The sequence below is a fragment of the Dendropsophus ebraccatus genome, chromosome 4 (assembly GCF_027789765.1).
Source record: "Dendropsophus ebraccatus isolate aDenEbr1 chromosome 4, aDenEbr1.pat, whole genome shotgun sequence".
NCBI classification, from domain to species: Eukaryota; Metazoa; Chordata; class Amphibia; order Anura; family Hylidae; genus Dendropsophus; species Dendropsophus ebraccatus.
In genome coordinates, this window is record NC_091457.1 from 34353215 (window position 1) to 34368288 (window position 15074).

A 15074-nucleotide genomic window follows, 5' to 3' on the forward strand; every position below is an offset into this window, starting at 1 on the left:
TATTAAACTATTGTATTGCCCTCCCCACCCCAAAAAAAGTTATAGAAAATACCAATATACACTTATTACGGGAAATACACATAAAGTGCTTTTTTCCCTGCACTTACTACTGCATCAAGGCTTCACTTCCTGGATAAAATAGTGATGTCACGACCCGACTCCCAGAGCTGTGCGGGCTGTGGCTGCTGGAGAGGATGATGGCAAGGGGACACTGAGGGACACAGGGCACAGGAGGGACCCTGAGCATCCCTCTGCCATCATCCTCTCCAGCAGCCAAAGCCCGCACAGCTCTGGGAGTCGGGTCGTGACATCACCATTTTATCCAGGAAGTGAAGCCTTGATGCAGTAGTAAGTGCAGGGAAAAAAGCACTTTATAAACATTTTCCGTAATAAGTGTATATTGATAATTAATTTTTTAAAGTTTTGGGGGGAATGCAATACTTTAATCATAATTTTCGCTGAACTTCTCCTTTAACCAAGTGGACTGTTTGACCACCACTGTGGATGGTTGTGACCACATGGAGCCACAGACTCTGCTGGGGGTTGTAGTGCTGGTCAGTGGAATTTCTAATGACTTGATTAATAAAAAGCCTTTTTCTAGGTCTTGCATTTGGACTCTGGAATCATCTATTCCTTTTAATATCCATTTGTAAGAGCTAGAACATCTGGATGCCGATGGTAAAATCTAAATGTAGGTAGAGGTCTCAAAATTGTTGTAAAATTTATTGATGTAACCACTATTGATGTTCACACTATGTGGCCTGGGTCTCTAGGTGCTAATCATTCCTGTATATTCAACTGCAGTAAAAATGCGTCTTTACTTTGTAGATCCGGCATTTTCCTTGAAGTTATATTACTAATTTATACCAATTCAGCTCAAAATTACACGTGACTATAGTTGCATGGGAAGAGCCCCAAATCCAACTTCTGCACCAGGGCCCAAGAGCCTGTAGCTAAACCCCTGTCTATCATAGAGGTCTCATAGAACCCAACCACTTGTTCCTATGCTTGTATTCCCTACGTCTGTACAGTGTACTAAAAAATAACAATAATAATGAACAATTGGGAGTTGCAAAATATAGTGCATACAACAAATGCAATTTACCATAATTACAAATGGATTGGTTTACTTACAAGTCTGGAGGCTGCGGAACTCTATCATTTCACACTGGCATGCTGTGCGCACAGCGCTCACTCGGACAGGTAAAGTATTTACGCTACAAGTTGTAGAGTAATAGGCTACAGATGAAGACACCTATCCCAGAATCAAGTGCAGTGTGTCAGGTATAGAAAATATAGAAGATTTTGTGACTTTCCACCAGCAACAACACTTCCACTCTGAGGAGTAAGCTTTTTTTGCAGGTTCTCAGCTCATTGTCTCTAGAGTTGTACAATGTGTCATATTACCTGCAAAACCTGATTCCAGGAAATGTCAGTGCCTTACGAAGATAAAACAGCACACTATTTCCAGGTTAGTAGTGCCACATACCATATGTCTGAGGACTTTATCTCCAACAACGATGTTTATTTAGGATGGCTTAATCAGAGAAAAGACAAGTACGCCCATCAAGTACACAAACCTATTCTAAAGACTGCTCGCATTGTACGTCTTAACTGTTCAGGAGCGTTCAAAAAATATAGACATACTTCATCTCCAACAGAGATTTTATCCATCAACTTTGTATAAGAAGCTTGTTAAACTATTATATGGTGGTCTATCAGGCTTTATGGAATTGTATATAGTGACTTATGAGGTCTTCTCGTGATCTAATCCATATGTTCCAGGATGTTTTTTTTTTGTATTCCCTATTCTTCAATATGATTATATGATCCCCATTTAAAATGTCAATATGTATATAGTTAGTAACCTGTGAACAAGTTTTTCAGGGCTAGATGTCAAATGCACATGTAAAGTAGCCACTATTCCTAGTTATTACATCACTACAGGAATCGGCAGCACTTTCAGGGAATAACCAGCTCATCCACTCGTGAACCATCCTGTGCCAGCCTAGTGAACTGTCCGATTTTAGGGGTTTTTTTGCTTGATCTGTCTCGAAAAGTAGAACATGTATTTCTAGTGCATAATACTAAAAATATATATATATAAAAATGTAATAAACTCACATAGGAGTTACAGTCTACTAATATAATTCAAGCTGCGTTAATCAATACACTATACAGGACACAGTAAAAGATGAGTGGCGTAGCTGTAGGTGGTGTAATTACTTTTGCAGGTATAAGACTGATCTTGCATGCCCAGAGCATAGGCGTATTACATGCCATGGAGAGACCATTGTACAGTGTAAGGTCTGTCCCAAGCATGAGAGCCTCATTATTTGTGGGAATTTTTTTTAGCAGTTGGGGGGGCTGCTTTTAACTATTTGTCTGTAGTGGGTCTACATCTTGCTATTGCAGTGAGCTGTTGCATTTTTCTGTGTTTTAGGGGTCAAAGGGGGTGTAGCTGGGACCCAAGACCCAAGTTGCTTATGCCTGACCTGCTAAAATTCAGCTCCAATGCTTAGCAGTATACAAAGGTCAGTGCAGAAGCAGTGACATGCAAAGGTGTTACGCAGGTTAGAGGTCACAGAAACAAAGTCATAAAACAAGAAACAGCAATGAAAGGGGCGGAGAAGATACAAAATGTGTGTTAACCTATTGCTCTCAATTCAGTCTCTGCCTATCAGGATTAGTAATACATAATTTTAAACATTATATACCAAAGAAGAAACTGGAATCTTTCAGCTTATGTAAAATTCAAATTTATTGTGGAAACTCTTAAAAGAATTTGCCGATGCGTTTCAAGCCAACTTGGCCCTTAGTACCTTCGTGCTCAAACTGTGCAAGGATATGTGAGAAAGCACAAACTCATCACGCTGGGCGCTGACCACACTTGTTACTTGTTAAACATTATATAGACTGGTCTTAGAAAATTATAGCTATGTCCAGGACAAAATCAGTATTACAGCTCCTGGAGCCCCAGCTCCAAGCCAGCAGAAGTACATAAGTCTACAGGTACCCACTTAGCTCCCTACTGAGTTATACCTCTTGCGGGTTTTTATCTCACCGGGAAGAAAAAGAGATAGAGGGAGGTGTGTGTATTTACTGGAGACAGAATATCTATAAGACTATAGATTGGGCAGGGCTCAAGCTATATTTTTGCATCAGGGCCCTTGACCCTTTAGCTAGACCCCTGGCTACAGTTATACAAGTGCAGATGTCATCATAGGTCTGAAGTATGAATTAATTTATGGTTTGAAATCAGGAATTGGGTTTTCAATCACTTAAAGGGCTTGCCCACTTTATAGTAAAATAGTTTAGTGTACAGTATTAGTAAGTGCCCTTACTGACAGCAGCTCCCTGTGTGTCTCACAGAACTAATATACTAATATCAGACTCCCATCCTCCAGGCTGGGCTGCTCTGTGGTGTAAGATGGCCGACATGGGGGAGCATGTGATCATGGCATGCCCCTCTAGTGTCAACCATAGGCATATATAGGCTCAGTGGGGGAAATAAAGCATTGTCACATGCTCCTCCATGTCGGCCATCTTATGGACAGACTCACCACAGAGCAGGACGGCCTGGAGGAGGGGAGTTTGATATAAGTTCTATGAGGTACACACGGAGCTGCTGTCAGTAAGTACACTTACTAATACTGTATACTATTTTACTATAAAGTGGCCAACCCCTTTAAGAATCTGGACATCTGAATTTTATCTGGGACTGGTATGGAAGCGGATGTCTCCAATGCAACATCCTGCATTTTCTACATGTGACGCTAATGTGCATGATGCAAATGTCTCACAAATGGTAAATGTTGGGTGGGGACATTTAGCATTTGAGGCAGCATTTTCTAGTTATGCCTCTGTACCTAAACATTGTTCTTTGTTGCAAGCACATGTTCTCTATTGGCAGTGGCTTCATTCTCGTCTTGTCTATTGTTAGGGTCTGTTCACACTAAGTAAAACCGGACGAATTCCTGCCGCCCCGCCGCAGACTCCGCTCAGAATCCAGCCTGCCCCAGTGAGTTAATGCGATGCCCCACGCGCCTCTGCTCAAAGAATTGACAAGTCAATTCTTTGAGTGGAGAGCGGAGGCGCATGAAGCATCGCATTAACTCACTGGGGCAGGCTGGATTCTGAGCGGAATCTGCGGTGGGGCGGCAGGAATTCGACCACTTTTACTTAGGGCCCTATTACACAGGCCGAGCAACGATGTAAACGATTTGCTAGATCGGCGCTCGTTTACTGGCCCTATTCCATGGCCCCGATGATCGTGAAACAAGGGCTGCAAGGACATCATTACCGATGTCCTTGCAGCCCTTGTTTCATACATTACCTGTCCGGGCCGCAGGTCTTCTTCTCCCGGTCGCGCGCTGCAGCACCGGCTTCGGAGCGGAGCTGTCTGAACTGACAGACCGCTCAGCCAATCAGTGGCCGCTGCGTTTCCGGCCAGTGATTGGCTGAGCGGTCTGTAAGTTCAAACAGCCCCACTCCGAAGCCGATGCTGCCGCGTGGGACTGGGAGAAGAAGACCTGCAGCCCGGACAGGTAATGTATGGTTCTGCTGAAATCAACCATAGCGATGCACTGGTGTCTGAACCTAAATGAACGATCAGCCGATGACACAATCATCGGCTGATCGTTCTCTCTATCCCACGGAGCGATAATCGTCCGAATCAGGCCGAATGGGGCCGATTCGGCCGATTGTCGCTCCTGTGGAATAGGGCCCTTAGTGTGAACAGACCCTAGCTCATTACCAATTGGTGTTCCCTTCTGTAAACTCTCCCCTATACAATGTTTTCAGAATGCAGCAGGCAGACAAATCCAAATGTCCAGCCACTACGTCAATGTCTGCCAGTACCATTCATTGTACTGGTACTGGTATGTATACCTGAATGCCATGACTTTCTGATTGTATTATTTGATATACACTTTATGGCAGAATTATTTTGGCCATAAAGGACTATTAATTGGCTTTCTTGTGGAGTTACTCTTTCATCACTGTTTTGCATTATGTGTACCATATGGTCACATTTTTTAGTTGTACGCTATGCCTTTATTGTTTATTTGCTTTTATAGGTCATGACAGTCTAGAAAGTTCCTGAGCATAACAATCCATGTGTAATTGTGTGAGCACGCTCCTGCATAGCTGCACAGACATGTCAAGGTAAAGTGCACCCGTCAAAGGTTTTGCTCCATCAGGGTCTCACATCTGAGAGGGTGGTAACATGATGGTAATTAAAAATGTAATGGTGTGTTTACACAGAGAAATTTATCTGCCAGATTTTTTTTAAGCCAAAGCCAGGAATGGATTTGAAAAGAGGATAGTCTGTTCCTGGCTTTGGCTTCAAAGATCTGTCAGATAAATCTCTCTGTGTAAACGCAAGTCCAAGGTAAATGGATGTCTATTTGAAGTGCTTTGTATTGTTGATTATTCATATTCATCTTCATATCGATGGTTTGGGTATACAGTGGTGCCTTGGATTACAAGCATATTTGGTTACAGGACTGTGCTTGTAATCCAAATCACTCTTAAACCAAAGCAGATTTTCCCATCAGAAATCACTGATATGCAGACAATTGGTTCCACACCCCAAAAATGATTTTTTTTATTTTGAGTAACATGTAGAACAGATGAAACAAACAATGAAAAACAGCTGAATGTGTGATATTATAAGTTACTGTACAGTATCGTATCAGCATGTGGAATATAATGTATAGTAAGTGCATAAACCTGAAAAAACAGCAGCAGTTTGTAGATACAGAATGAAACTGCAGATCCCCATAATGCAGTAGCGTAGTACAACAGGCTAGAATAGAGAAGCAGTGCTGTCAGCGGTCTGTGTGGTCACATGACAGCATTGGGGAAGGTGTGTGTGTACAGAACCAATCAGAAAGTAAGAATCACAGAGCTGTGCAGGAGGACAGAGACAGAGACATTATATACAGCAGTGTGAATGGCTGAGTGTAAGTGCAGGCAGATTATAGCAGCAGTGCGTGTAGCTGAGTGTGAGTGCAGGCAAATTATACCGGGAATGGAGAGGATGGTAAACACAAGGGCTGACAGACTGCAGAGAGCATGAAGGAATAAGCAGGACATATGTGGGCACATACATGCAGCACTCTCTGACCAGGAGAGAGGGATTACAGCTATAAAGACATAACCTCCACAGTCCTGTCCCCTGATGCAAGCCCCAGCCTGAAGTGGATCTGCTATGATTTGGAAAGTTAGGGAGACTTACTGGGTCAGAGTACAGTGCTGTAGACCATTTCCCTCCTACCCAGTACAGGGACCCCTTAAACCAAAGCAATGCTCTTAAACCAAGTTACAATTTAAAAAAAACTGTGAGCTCTTCTTGCAAAACGCTCTTAATCCAAGTTACTGTTAAACCAAGGTACCACTGTACATCCAATGTTGCCCGGTGATCATCTATTTTATTTTATTCTATGTCAATGTTAATGTTAATTTCATGCCCTTTGATATTTTATGGTGACTTTTTACAAATGCTTATGTTGATTTAATGCTTTTATCCCTGTTATAATTTTAAAATATCTTTTTGCAGTCGTAGATACTCCACCTTCATTATATGACTTGATACTACTACATACATTGATTTGTCTCTCTTGAGAGCCTGTTACCTTCTCTTTTTACATATTTTGTTCATATTTCCTGGGGTATAGGAGCCTATGCAGATTGACCTTGTATGACAAGTCTTTTGCAATAGATCTCACACTATACTTTACTTCTGGTAGCATGATTCACCTTCCCACTGACAATTCTGCTTGTACAGAGGTCTTATAGACACATATTTTGAGGCTTAAAAAGAAGCTTGGCTTTTAACTAAAAATGAGCCTCTAAAATCAGGGATGGGGAACCTTCGACAATCCAGCTGTTGCAAAACTACAATTACCATCATGCCTGGACAGCCAAAGCCCAGAGATTTGTAATTTACTTCTATTAAAAAATCTCAAGTCTTCCAATACTAATCAGCTGCTGTATGCCCTGCACAAATTAGTGTATTCTTTCCAGTCTGGAGAGCAGGAGAGTTTTTCTGTGTGAATTTGCTGCTGCTCTGGACAATTTCAGACACGGATAGAGGTTGCAGCAGAGAGTACTGTGTCAGGGCGGGTTCAGACTACGGAATTTTCGCGGATAAAATCCAGCGGATTCCGTTGCCAGTACACGCCCACGGCCGCGCACCTTTCCGCCAGCTCCATAGACACCATTCTATGAACCGTCCGATTCCGCTATCCACCGAAAGAATTGTCAATTCTTTTGGCGGAATGCGGAATCCGCCCGTGCATAGAATGGTGTCTATGGCACGGGTGGAGAGGCGCGCGGCCGTGAGCGCGTACAGGCAGCAGAATCCGCCGGATTTTATCCGTGTGAGTTCTGTAGTCTGAACCCGCCCTCAGACTGGAAAGAATACACCACTACCTGCAGGACATACATCAGCTGATAAGTACTGGAAGATTTTTTTTTTTAATAGAAGTAAATTACAAATCTCTGGTGCTTTCTGGCACCTGTTGGAACTGCAAGAAAATTTTTCTTGCTGAACTACCCCTTTAACCCCTTAAGGACGGGGCCAATTTTCGTTTTTGCATTTTTGTTTTTTCCTTCTTGTGTTTAAAAGACCATAGCACTTTCATTTTTTCTAGAAACCCACATGAGCCCTTATTTTTTGCGTCACTTATTGTACTTTGCAATGACAGGCTGATTCAATGTGTGGTGAAATTGAACAAAAAAACGCATTTCTTTCATTTTGGGGGTGTTTGTTATTACACCATTCGCCCTGGGGTAAAACTGACTTGTTATATATGTTCCTCAAGTTGTTACGATTACAACGATATGTAACATGTATAACTTTTCTTTTATCTGATGGCTTGTAAAAAATTCAAACCATTGTTAACAAATATATGTTCCTTAAAATTGCTCCAATCCCATGCTAATAGCGCTTTAAAACTTTGGTCTATGGGGCTGTTTGAGGTGTCATTTTTTTGCGCCATGATGTGTTCTTTCTATCGGTACCTTGATTGCGCATATACCACTTTTTGATCACTTTTTATTACATTTTTTCTGGATTTGATGCGACCAAAAATGCGCAATTTTGCACTTTGGGATTTTTTTGCACTTACGCTGTTTACCGTGCGAGTTCCGGAATGTGATTAATTAATAGTTCGGGTGATTACGCATACAGCGATACCAAACATGTTTATTTATTTTTATAAAAATAAGGGGAAAGGGGGGGGATTCAAACTTTTATTAGGGGAGGGGGCTTTTTATTGACAACACTTTTTTTTTTACACATATACTAGAAGCCCCCCTAGGGTACTTCTATTATATGCACTCTCATCTCTCATTGATCTATGCTGTATATAGTTATACAGCATAGATCGATGAGATCAGCACTTAAATGCTTACGGCTGCTGCAGCCGAAAACAACCAAGTGCCGAGCTGGGGTCAGCGCCATTTTGGTGGAGACCCCGGCAGGTAATAGACACGGAGATCGCTCCTCCGGAACAACGTCCCGGAGGAGCGATCTCCGCCACTAGACACCAGTGAACGGCTGCATACGGTAATCGGATGCAGCTGTCAACTTTGACAGCTGCCTCCGATTACTGAATTAGCGGGCACAGCGATCAGACCGTGCTCGCTAATAGCCGCGGTCCCGGGCTACACACGGCACCCGGGATCGCAGCGGTTCAGAGTGGGGTCGCCGCATGGCCCTGCTCTGAACACCTCTTCCGGACATATGACCCTAAGAGGTTAAACACTACACTATAGAATTGACACATTCGTGTTAGTTTAGTAGCCTTTCGTGAGCTCACTGCATTATAATGAGTTTGATTATGGATAGACAGTAATGAAGAGTTAAAGGACAACTCCCACGGGCCCCCCGAAAAAAAAACACAGACACCATACTTACCATCCGTCCGGTGATAATCGCCACTCGATTTGCCCGCCGTCCGCCTCACCGTCACCTCCGTCCACCGTCCAAGTCTCTCACTTCCGGGTCCATGGGAGAGAAAAGGCTGCCAGTGTGATGCGCTCCAGACAATGAAAAGGCATGTGCACCAGCAGCCTTTTCTCTCCCCTTCACTTTCCAAGAAGACGCCGAGGAGGAAGAAGACCCGGACCGCCCCCCGACTCTGACGTCGTCGTCACCAAATGGCGCCCGGGAGAAGAGGACCGTGACGACCATAATCGGTAATGTATACATTCTTTAACTTCCGGGGCGAGTCGGGGGTTGGAAAGTGGGGGAAGGGGGCCAGACCGTTATTTAACCACATTACAAAGTTATATAACTTTGTAATGTGTGTTAAATAAGCCAAAAAAAGTTTTCGTGGGAGTTGTCCTTTCAGTCCTTGATATACAGCCAGCTTATGAACCGTCTATCACGTACTTGTGAATCTGGCCTGACTCTTTAGCCTATTTTCAGAACTAAATCATTGAGAGGATGAGATAGAATATTACTATAGTATCTCCTCCTCGTAGTTCCAGCCCCTGTCAAAATACAGGGAAATGGTTGTTAAAAATTTGACTGCTATTCCCATCTCGGCTAAGAACCCATGTCTTGCATAGGTAAATATTGTTTACTTTGTATTAGCAGCCTCCCCAGCAAAACATTTAAAAAAAATTAAAATCCCAGAATACCCCTTCAAACCTTTACATGGGGTTAAGCAGGATAAGTCTATTTATAAAGAGAATTTTTAAATGCCACACTGCTTTAAATAACAAAGAACAGTGTATTTGAACAAGTCACATGTAATCTTTGTCTTCCCCAAGCCGAAATATTAAAACAGACTATGAAGTCTTTGTAAAGCAATGGTAACAAGCTTTGGTAATTTCCATTATAAGCAATATGCAGGTTTAGGGGTTTACAATTGTTGTGGATAGTTAGGTATGGCCCCACATTGTGGCTGCAACTTGGCCACGTGGGTCTTTATTGTGTCATTTGTATGATGTGGGTTCCTTACTGTTACCTACCAGGCTAGTGTTACACAAAGCAATTTTTATTTTATTTTTTTTTTTTGGGGGGGGGGGGTCATTTACAGAGGCTAAGGGTCCTTTTACATAAGGCAATCTTCGACTGTATGTGGCAATAAACAAGAGCCATTAAGCATGATCGCTTTCATTTGCTGTGTCTTTACAAGGTGTGATTAAAAGTTTGTCCGGGCCACACAATCAATCACTGTATTGTTCGTCCAATCATTAACATTTATTGTTAACAGGCGTAAGTCTCCTGTTTACATATAGAGATGTGTGGCCAATAACAAATTTTATTCCCAAACAAAAGATGTCATCAGCTGACAAGCGGGTGTTTTCCCACTTATCAGCCGATCATCGGCTAAATGAGCGTTTCTAGGAATGCTCATTGCTGATAATAAGCCAGAGTAAAGCGGCCCTAGAAGAGCCACAAAAAGGGTGTGTATATGAATAAAGTGGTACTCCAGTTAAAAGCTTTTTCCCAGTAATTGAAACACATTACACAGGTATATAACTTTGTAATGTGCTTCAATCACCTATCTGCCCCTCTTCCCCTTCCCTATCTTTTCCCCCTCAATCCCCCACCAGGAAGTGAAGTAAAATCATTCTTAGCTAATGACTGTTGATCCTAGGCTGTTCTGTGGCAGCCATTTTGTGACGCTGACATCATCAACAAGGAGGTGGGTCTAAACCCTGTTAGGCCAGCTTCCCTTTTTGTCAGATGACAAAGGTTGCTCAGCTCTGATTGGCAGAACAAGCTGTAAGCCATCTAACAGTTTTATAGAGTTAGTTAGACATCACAGGAGACAAAGTGCATCATGGGAAAGCCCAAACCAGGAAGTAAAGAAAAAATGAAGCCTCCAACTGGAGCTTTAGGGACCTGCAAACCGCTGGAAATTCAAATGGAGACAGACTCCAGAGGGATGGTAAATTTTTTTATCAGAGCCGGAGTACCCCTTTAAGCCTTTGATTAAGTCTTTTCAGCCAAAGTCAGAAGTGGCACCAGCAGGAAGTAATAAACATTATTTCTCTATATTCTCAAAATCTGGTGCATACTACCAATTTCTTCCACCCTTCCTATACACATAAACATTTGGCACAGACAAATATTCCTGTGTTCTCTATAGGGAGGGGGCAGGAAAGCCATAGCCAGACAGCTCTGGCAGCACTTTATTTTTCTAAGAACAGAGGGGTCACAGTGACTTTCCATCACACCCAACCCTATCTCCACTGACATTATCTTCAGTGGAGTCTTGGAACGGCCTACACAATAGATCCATGAGGTCACACGCATTACAGTCTCATGGCGTGTTCATAGCAATGGAGACCTGAACTTCCAAAAAACAACAAACATTACATGGCTTGTGCCACATTTATTAAAAGGGAAACTCCAGGTAGAGGTAAAAAAAAATAAAAAAAAAAGAACCTTTTGCAGAAGCATATAGCACTACTTACCTATCTATCCCAGTTTTGAAACTACCATAACTCTATTTGCTTTGGGGCTATTTTTCTGTACTGTGTTTCTGTACCTCCTGGTTGAGCAGTTGTACACAGTACTACAGGTTCCAGAATGCATTGCTTCACTCAGCTGTTCATCATAGTCCCCCACCCTGCCCTTTACCTGCCCAAATCTATTGCAGAACATCTAGGCTGTGTTCACACATTGCAGTTTCATTGTGTTACTGAATTATTTGCAGTACTTTAACATTTAATTGTCGTCCCACCCACACAGCACACTGTATTCTCTATCTGTAACGCAGATAATGGAATAAAGTAAAGAACTTTTTGAATTTATTTTTTTTCCTTTTCATTTCCACGATCAGACCTCTTATCTTTGAAGTTGAGCCCCACAATAAGGACTTTATCCGATATCATCTAACATGGGATATACAGTGTATGCCTCGTTTTTTCTCCAGGTGGGATTGGCAGTGCCGGCTCTAATCCTTTGTGCGGTTTAGCATCATTTAATTGTGTTACTGCATCATTCTAAGCTGCAGTACTGCAATGACACTCCAATATGTGTGAACATAGCCCATATTTCACTGCAGAGTTCTGCACAATCAGTGAAGTTGCTGTACCTGCTTCTGGCTGGTCAGAGATGGTAAATCAGGGGATTGGGGGATCCAGCCAAGCCTCCTGTGACATCACGCCCTACCCCCTCTGCATCATCAGCCTGTGCTCAGCAAACACACACAAAGTGAGACAGAGGCATGGAATTTTTGTCTCCTAAGGTTAGGTTCACACTACGGAATCCGTGTGGATAAGCCCTGGCAGATTCCATCGCTCATACCCGTTCACGGCGGCCCGCCTATCCACCCCTGCAATAGACACCCTTCTATGACCAGGTGGATTCCGGATTCCGCCTTCTGCCGACAGAACTGACATATCTATTCTTTCGGCGGACAGCGGAATTGGCCCGGCCATAGAATGGGGTCTATGGAGCCGGAACTGAACCCAGCCTAAGGGTGGAAAGCAGAGGGAGCAGGAGACAATGAGGATTGGCACATAGGCCATTTTTACATAGTAACAATGTAACATAGTAAATAAGGTTGAAAGAAGACAAGAGTCCATCAGATTCAACCTAGCGAAACCCTACTGTGTTGATCCAGGGAAGGCAAAAACCCCCACGAGGCAGACGACAACCACCCCACCACAGGGAGAAAACTCCCCCCCGACTCCAATAGCAACCAGAACAATCCCTGGATCAACGTATCACCGGAAATCTAATGCCCATAACTTGTAATATTATATTGTTCAAGAAAAGCATCCAGGCCTCCCTTGAACTTAATTAATGAATCGGCCATGACAACATCATGTGGCAGAGAGTTCCACAGTCTTACCGCTCGTACAGTAAAGAACCCGCGTCGATGCTGATGATAAAATCTTCTTTCCTCTAGACGTAGAGGATGCCCCCTTGTCATGGTTACAGACCTAGGAGTAAAAAAACACTACAAAGATCTCTGTACTGTCCATTCATATATTTGTACATTGTGATCAGATCGCCCCTAAGACGTCTTTTTTCTAGTGTAAATAACCCAAAGCTTGATAACCTGTCCTGGTACTGTAACCCACCCATTCCCTTAATGACCTTTGTTGCCCTCCTCTGCACCCGCTCCAGTTCAGCTGTGTCCTTCTTATATACCGGTGCCTAAAACTGTACACAGTATTCCATGTGTGGTCTGACCAGTGATTTATAAAGAGGCAAAACTATGTTCTCATCTTTAGCATCTATACCTCTTTTGATGCATCCCATTATTTTATTAGCCTTGGCAGCTGCTACCTGGCACTGATCACTAAAGTTGAGTTTACTGTCCACCAATACCCCCAGGTCCTTTTCGGAAGTAGTTTTACCCAGTGTTTTATTATTTAGCACATAACTGTATTTATTATTTCTACGGCCCAAGTGCATAACCTTACATTTATCCACATTAAACTTCACTTGTCATTTCACCACCCAAGCCTCTAGCTTCTCCAAATCCCTCTGTAATATGATATTATCATCCTCTGTGGTGATTACTTTACCCAGTTTAGTATCATTTGCAAAAATGGAGATTCTGCTCTGTAGCCCCTCAACAAGATCATTAATAAAAATATTAAAAAGAAGTGGACCCAACACTAACCCCTGTGGTACCCCACTAGTAACTAAAACCCAATCTGAATATGTTCCATTAATGACCACCCTCTGATTTCTATCACACAACCAGTTACTTACCCATTTGCATACGTTTTCCCTGAGTCCCAGCATCCTCATTTTGTAGACCAACCTTTCATGCGGCACAGTATCAAATGCCTTTGAAAAGTCCAGATACACAACGTCCACAGCCTCCCCCAGGTCCAGTCTATAACTTACCTCTTCATAGAAGCCGATCAGATTAGTCTGACAGGATCGATCCCTCATAAATCCATGCTGGTGCTGCGTCATAAGATTATTTTCATTAAGATACTCCAGTATAGCATCTCTTACAAACCCCTCAAATACTTTACCTACTATAGATGTTAGACTTACGGGCCTGTAGTTTCCAGGATCACTCTTTGACCCCTTCTTAAATATTGGTACCACATTAGCTATGCGCCAGTCCTGTGGAACAATCCCTGTCATAATAGAATCTTTAAATATTAGGAATAACGGTCTGTCTAACACAGTATTTAATTCTTGCAAAACTCTAGGATGGATACCTTCTGGGCCCGGTGACTTATGGATTTTAATGTTTTTAAGGCGTCTCCCCACTTCTTGTTGTGTTAGGCAGGTGAGATTTATGGGAGGATTTATATTATCCCTAGTCATGTCGTCTGTTATGGGATTCTCCTCTGTGAATACACTAGAGAAGTATGTATTTAGTAGATTGGCCTTTTCCCCTTCCCCCACCACCATTACACCCAGATTATTTTTGAGGGGACCAACATTTTCAGTTTTAAGTCTTTTGTTGTTTATATAAGTGAAGAACATTTTGGGATTCGTTTTACTTTCTGTGGCTATCCTTCTTTCTGTTGCTATTTTTGCTTCTTTTATTTGCTTTTTACACATTCTATTCTTCTGTCTATAGTTGCTCAATACTTCCCCACTAACTTCTTGTTTTAGTAGTCTGAATGCTTGTTTCTTATCATTTATTGCACCCCTTACAGCTGAAGTTAACCACATTGGATTTCTCTTATTTCTACTACTTTTATTCCCATATGGTATGTGTCGTTCACATGATTTACCCAGGATGCTCTTAAATATGTCCCATTTCTCTTGTGTACTTTTATTTCTGAAGGCATTGTCCCAGTCTATGTTCCCAAGGTCCTCTCTTAGTTTTTGGAAATTAGCCTTCCTGAAATTTAATGTTTTTGTAGCCCCTCTGCTAATTATTTTATTAAAGGATAATTGAAAACTTACTATGTTATGGTCACTATTACCTAGGTGACCCCCCACCTCTATTTTTGATATTCTGTCTGGCCTATCGGTTAAGATTAAGTCCAGGAGTGCCCCCCTCTTGTTGGTTCCTGCACTAGTTGGGAAAGGTAATTATCTTTTACTATTTCCAAAAACACGCTTCCCTTCCTGGAGCTGCAGGTTTCTGCTTTCCAGTTTATATTTGGGTAGTTAA

The 15074-nt window shown here is 42.4% G+C and overlaps 1 protein-coding gene across 4 annotated transcripts in view; it reads right to left on the reverse strand.

The window, feature by feature from the left end:
- Positions 1-15074, reverse strand: part of LOC138788039 (synaptotagmin-1-like) — a 55927-nt gene that overhangs the window by 33171 nt on the left and 7682 nt on the right. The window contains exon 1 of one of the 4 annotated variants that reach the window (XM_069965497.1): positions 1408-1424. The exons of 2 other annotated variants lie outside the window; for them this stretch is intronic. The gene's annotated coding sequence lies outside the window, so the exon portion shown is untranslated. One more of the 4 variants, XM_069965493.1, reaches the window with a different exon arrangement.